The 7504-nt window shown below is 35.2% G+C and overlaps 1 long non-coding RNA gene across 1 annotated transcript; it reads left to right on the plus strand.

The window, feature by feature from the left end:
* Positions 5776-6910, plus strand: LOC110268872. The gene is made up of 2 exons (XR_002357553.1): positions 5776-5975; positions 6406-6910. It is a non-coding gene; the product is annotated as an uncharacterized LOC110268872 (long non-coding RNA).

Genomic DNA, 7504 nt, shown 5'->3' on the forward strand with positions numbered 1-7504 from the left:
TAGAGAGAGAGAGAGAGAGAGAGAGAGAGAGAGAGAGAGAGAGAATAATTCTAGAAGTCCGGTGAAGAGTTAAGCTCAAAAACAGAGTTTGAAAAGCGCAAAACGTTCACACGAAGCTACAAACTTAAGGCACAAGATATACATACCGATATCAAGACATATATAGATATATAAGAGCATAATAGTATAAAGATCTAGCTGCAGCTCGTGGAGTTTAAGACGGCTAGTTATATACAGACAATACAGAGTTGTTGAAAGCAAAACAGCTTATACAATAATTCTCTCAAAGTAAGCCTCTAAGGCATAGATAAATACAGAAGTGAGAGATCTACACAAAATAAACCAAAAGACTTCCAAAACATAGCAAGGATCCTCCACTCTACCACCATCAAGCAACTCACCGAAGTGGGTTGCGACCTACATCTGAAAAATAACAACAGAGTATGGAATGAGAACCGGAGGTTCTCAGTATAGTAACAGTGCCCAGTGATATAAGATATAAGACTCTGGGACGCTAGAGGCAATCCTAGAACTTCATATCCATCACAAGATTCAAGCTTAAACCATGAGTAATTTAAAACATTAACTTTAAAACCACAATGAAAAAGGGTAATCTAACTTAGTAGATTTCTAATCTAATAATTCTCCACTGTCCCACAGCCTTCGACAGCCTAACCGCCATGCGATCCCATCGCCACCTCCTTCCGAACCTCCTCAATCCCAGTAGAATACACAGATAATAACAATGCAAGTAAAACACAAGTATAAGCATGTATATCAAGTAATTCAATAAGGATTTAGGCATGTTAAACACTTAGGCAAACAATACAAGTTGACAAAGCAAACAAACAGATAGAATATGCATATGATGAATGCCTGTCCTATTTGGCTATGATATCACATTGTCGGTTCAACTGCCAACCCGACATATCTCCATGGAGATGTCACCTTTCATTCACGAATAAAAGTGGGATCCCCCCACGGATATAGTGTCGGGCACACTACCCACGGATATAGTGCCGGGCACACTCATGTGATCCGAAAGGATGTGAGCGGGATACTCTGCCTTAGACCTCACATCTCAATGTAAGCGGGATAGACCAATCATCCTTACACCGCCGCCGCGATCTCGACAAGCGGGATTAACCAACCATCCTTGCCAGGCGCATAGTGTCTCAATATTCTCAGAATAAAATAGTGTAATCAGTGGTTTTTAGAAATTATTTTCAGTATTCAGCCCACTCCGAGTCCTCGACTCGTCTCAACATCATCAATCCAAAATTCACAATTTATCATTTCAATTTTCACCATAACACTCCGCAATCTCACTCGATTAATTCATCCTCAGTACTTCAGAAACCTAAGTCTCCGTCTTCTAAAATCCATATGGAAATTTTCTAAAATAATTTACTAACTCATCTTTAACAATATTAGGACCTAATTATTAGATACTACTCTTAATCAGCCTTGAAGGAAGTTTAGAAAGTAGGAGAACCTTTGAAAAACAAGGAAAATTCCTATTTCAACAAAACAGGGGTCTCGCGTACGCAATCCCCTGCCTCGCGTCCGCATGCTGTTGAAAAAGGGGTGGTCGCGTACGCAACCACCTGCTTGCGTACGCGTTAATGCCAACCCTAATGGGTTGCTCACGTCGTGTGTTAAGATTTGCGTATGCAAGGGCTTCATTTCTGATAGCTCGCGTATGCATACAGTGCATCGCGCACGTGAGATGCACAACCCGAATGGTTTGTTCGCGTCGTGTGCACCGTGTCGCGCACGCAAGGAGTGAAAATCTATTTGCTCGTGTACGCAGGCAGTGTGCGTACGCGAGTTACCCAACCCGAATGGGTTGGTCACATCGCGTGCCCCCTGTTGTGTACGCAGCCCATACCAGACTTAGAAAATTTTCAAATGTTACAGAATTCAGTTTTTTGCACCAAACTTTAAACAGTCATAACTTCCTCTACAAAAATTTATTTTTTACAAAATTTATATCAATTTAAAGCTCTCAAAGCAACCTTTAATTTAAAAGAAATTTCATTCAATTTCAAGCTTTAAGGCTCAAGTTATGATCCGTCAAAATTTACCAAAAACTAGTTTTTACCACAAACAACAAGGTTCTCAACTTTCCAAAATTCACAACCAAACTAAACCAAAATCACACCAAACCTCAATTCACCTCAGAATTTACCCTTTTGTGTCTCATTTTACTAATATTACTAAATTTCCATTCACATTACATAATCCTCAACCCTAATGATCTAATGTATCACACTAAAACAATTCCTTATCCAGCACAATCATCAATCATCATAATCAATCTCATTCAACCTCAATCTCAATCTTCAATATCATTTATCAATATCAACAACACAATTCATCAAATCAACAACACCATCATACATTATCAAATCTAACAATCAATTTAATCCAAACCTATCCTATGGGTCACTAGCCTAAGTGTCCAGAAATATTATATATTACATAGAGAAAACCGAAACCATACCTTGGCCAATTCCCAATATGTGCTATACACCAAAAATTTGTTTCCAAATCAAGCTTCCAACCACAACCAAGTTACCAATTCAACTCTAAACGCTTCCAATTATCCAATGCAATTCCAACAAGCTCCAATATTCAAACTAACATAATACATTTCATAGAAATCAAAACCTAATACTCACAATATATCAATTTACAAGAGTTCTTGAGAAATCTTACCTTATTCACTGATATTTGGGATAGAACCCAACAATCCCTCACTAATGGTTAGTACCTAAACAACCAAAACACAAAATTTCACTCAAACCAAAATCCAAAATTCGAATTTTCTTAGGGAAGAAAATTGGGCAAAGATTGATGAGGAGCTGACCATAATACCTAGCTAAAAGTGACTGGCTCGACGAGAGCTTTGCGTAGCCACCGACGGCACGCAAATCGAAGCTCCGTAACTCAAGTTATGGTCAATTTTGTGATGAGGTGAATAATGTTTCTTGTAAACCCTCACTCTCTTCTCACTTCAGCAGCTCTCCCTCTCTTGAAAGTGTGTAATGAGCTGAAATGGGTGCATTTGAGTGCTTATATATGTTGGGCTTGGGCCCGGTCCAATCCGTTAGCGTTTTTGACCTGTTTTGTCCAATTTCGGGCCAAACTTTTAAAATTTTAGCCCGGTTTTCAATTCTAAATGTTTTCCTAATGTTTTCTACTATTTTTATTATTCTCGTACCGTACCGGACCTATTTAAGCCGGTACTGCTGATTAATTTATCGGTTCGCATTTTTATGCGGTTTTTCGCACAAAATTACATTTTCTAACTCAGAAAAATCTATTGAGTCCAAATATCATATTTAAATTTCCTAATTAATATTCTAAATTTTTTGATCCTATTTTGGACCACTTAATTATTTAATTAAATGGTTAATTAGTCGCGGTTCTTGCAAATCGAGGCATTTCTTGGTTTTGGAAACCTGAATGCGAACAATCTTCTTTTCTTCCATTGGAGGTTCGAGATTGAGAACGGGAAACGATGGCTGGCTAGAAGATCTTGTTAGCATGTGTATAAATCCTCCAAATTCTTCGACTTACAAATTTCATAGAGCTTTTTCACCTAATAAAAATTCAGATAAAAAAATTAGCAAACAATTAAATAATATTTTTGTTACGGCAACCGAAAAATTATCTGGAATTATATCAAATAATTAAATAATACACGACAAGGAGCAAAGGTGGATTTGGACAGCAAGGCGACTATCTGCAACAAAGAAGTGAGCGGAGGAGGCGGCACGACCAGAGGAGGCGACAGTGAGAAAAGAACGATACAACAATGAGAAACTCAGATTTGAACGGTGACAAGACGATCTGTGAACTCAGACGACGCCAACGCCGCTGGGATCTCAAAGAAGAAGGCGACTGCACCGAGACCTCAGAAGACGACGGCGACGAGACCTCAGAAGACGACGGTGACGAGACCTCAAGAGACGGCGCTGCAATTAGAAGATGGTAAAGACAGCGCTGCGACGAAGAAGACAACAATGGTGTGGGTAAATAAGAAGTAGACGAAGAAGGCGGTGCTGTGCTTCCGGCAGGTAACTCAAGTAACTGAAGGGAGAAGATGAGAATGGTGTAAGTGAGTTAGGGTTAACTATCTTATTTTATTTAAATTAGTGACTGATGAGTTTGTAGTAGTATTTTTTAATTGGTCGCTAAAATTGGTCGCTATCTTAAAAATTAGTAACTGATTTAGAGATCGTAGTCTTAGTGACCGAATTAGCGACCAAATAATTTTTCACCCTATTTGTCTATCAATTGCAAAATCAGTCGCTAAATTAAAAATAACAACTAATTTTAGCGACCAAATTTATTCTGGTTGTATAAAAAAGTAATTGGTCGCTAATTCAGTTGCTATTAGTGACCGATTTAGTGACCACTATCTTTGCGACCAAATAATTTTTCATCATATTTCTCTATCGGTTACAAAATTGGTCGCTAAATTAAAAATAGCGACCGATTTTGTGACCAATAGTCCCAAAGACATTACTTCTCTTATTTTAGTTGCTAATTTGGTTGCTGACCGATTTAGCGACAAACTTTATTCTAGTTGTATAAAAAATTTATTGGTCGCTAATTCGGTTGCCATTAGTGACCAATTTTATTGGTTAAATGCAAAGTTTGGTTTCATATTCTATGAAGATGGTTGAGAATGTATTCTATTGAGTGAAGGTAATGAGAATAAGAGGGATCAGCGGAGGAAAGGAAGATAGGAGCCTCGCACCTCACGCGAACAACTGTATGCGCGACACCTGTATAATGACACAAATTTGAGGTTTGGATTTATGGAACACTCCTCACTGTTCGATTGTTTCTTTTAACCTTGTTTGTTAGATTAAACATGTCGTGTGGAACAAATCTGAGACTCAGATTTGAGGAGTTGATCTTGTTCATCCGATCTCCATTAATTTAAATGTGGCCATTTGATTGTTGCACACGTGTTTCTGTCAAACTCAAATCTAAAATTCCGATTTGCGTGCAATATTAACCTTTCAATTTGTGGCGAAGTAACTCGAATTGTCCGATTTGTTTTCTGTCGTTTTTCATTCTTATAGATAATACACAAAGCTTTAGTAATAATAGAAAGGAAAAGTATAGGGTACGAACATATTATCTGCCAATTTCTGCCGACTCTTATTTATAATATTTGTGTTTTATGGAAGTGTGTTTGTAGATGTGTCTAATAATTAATATATTTTAAATACATATATAAAGAGACACATCCAGAAAATATATCTATAAAGACACTTCTATTAAACATAGCTATAAAAAAGACATTTTTATTAGACACATCCACGAACACACTTCCATGAAATACAATTATAAATAAGAGTCGACAGAAATTGACAGATATGCTGTTGGTAACGTAGCGGAACCGTAATAGAAAACACCACTGTTACTGCAATATGAAAATAAAAAATCAGCGTTTTATATGTTGCAGAGCGGGTAAGCAGGCCAAATACGTTTTTCAATGTGATAGGATATTGTGATGAAATTAAAAGTGTTTCGTGGTTAGAGATTTATCCCTTAGAAGAGTTCACATACACATACATATCATAGTTTAAATAGATATGTCACTATAATGAACGGTGGATACTCTATAAATTTAAACCAAAAAGAAATTAACAAAAGGAATATGAATATGCAACACATAAAACTCCTCAAAAGTTTCTGGAGGAAAAAAAAATAAAACATCTAGTGCAGAACAATTGAGTACAAAGTAATATAAAACAATAAACAAATAGCTACTCACTCAACTTATATCTATATATAGTCTAAATTTTGATGCAACAAACATTGCACATGTACTCAAATACGTCTTTGATCTTACATACCAAGAGTTAGAGATACGAATATGAACATGAAGTTTGGAACCATTCTCCCGATTGCTTTTGTTTTGTTCGCTCTTTTTAGCCACACTTATAGTGGTAAAATTATATTATAAATTGAATTGATTTTATTTTTCGGTGGTGCATTATCATGGCAGTCTTTCTTATCATTTATAGATCTTTCTACAGCTTTTCTTATTTTTTTTCTTAATTATATAATACATTGTTTTTAGAATATTATCAATTTTACCATAAAAGATAAATTTTAATAAAGTATAATTTAATAGTTATCGACGTCTATTAAATATTGAGTTAGTTCGAAAAAATTATCCAATTAACATTCGACAAAATTATCCAACGAAAAAGTTTTAATTTTGAATGAATTAACTATGGAGTATCAAAATAATATACCTCATTTATAATCAAAATTATTTGGATTTAATTTTTTCATTATGAAAAATAATAATATACCATTTGTGATACTAAACTATTTAATGATTTAACCCTTTTTTTTATTGAGATAAAACAGGGAGAGACTATTGCCAAGAAGAAGTGACAATGGAAGGCAAATGTGGCAAGGGTATGATTGACTGCATGATCGCAATAGTACAAAAAGTTGGAAAACCCCTTATAGATGCCACATGCCGCTGTGATTCTCTTGGTAATAATAACCGCAAATGCATTTGTACTTATGTATGCGTTAAGTAATTGAAAAGTAATAATATATATCCTCCTAATTAGTCCTAAACATCGTTCTCGTTATTGTCTTAGTTCCCAAATATAAAAACCATTCAAATGTTTGTGTTTAATATTTTGAAACCATTAGGAAAAAAATTGAATATGTCTGTCAGTTTTTTTTTCCGAAATTAGAAGGATATATATTTAAAAAAGATGCGTTTATGGAGGATGTATTATTATTATTATTATTAAGATCTTGGAAGGAGTGACATGTTACATATTTATATCTTATGAATCCCTACTTAGTGGAAATTCAGTATATTTGTATCGTGTTATATATTGAGTAGTTCTTTTAATATTGCATTGTTACAGTTTTGGTGTGGAAGAAAACTCAAAAGGAAGATTATCTAAACCTTTATTTTGTTATTCTTCTTCTCTCTTTAACGACTGGGACTCAAACGATAATAATAACAAATTTTAAAAGTTATTATTCACCAAACAATATCTATACCTATGGTGCCCCCAATATTTACGGTGCACCAAACCCCTTCCCACAAAAATTTGAACCTTCGTTGGTGTGTTGCTCATTTGCTACAATCGGATCAGTCTAAATTCAGCTTAAGTATTTTGGACGTTTTTCACGTACCATAAAATTAGAAGTATTAAGACTAAATTGATAAAAATCTAGTGGCTTATATTTAATCAATGAATAATTTATTAAAACTTATCATAAAAGACAATGAATCTTTTAATATTTTAAAATTACTCCATTAAAAAAGTACACAGATTCAACAATAAAACCCTCGTTTCAGCTATCAGGTTGTTGTCGGAAGATCTTTCCCAGCAAAGAAATCCTTTGGACAACATTATAGAAGGCTTCCGATGACGGTTCTTCCTCTCTTGTTCTTGGTTGTATGATTTGTCGACGATGAAGAAAACGAAGTGATTTC

Source organism: Arachis ipaensis, chromosome B02 (genome assembly GCF_000816755.2).
Source record: "Arachis ipaensis cultivar K30076 chromosome B02, Araip1.1, whole genome shotgun sequence".
NCBI lineage: Eukaryota > Viridiplantae > Streptophyta > Magnoliopsida > Fabales > Fabaceae > Arachis > Arachis ipaensis.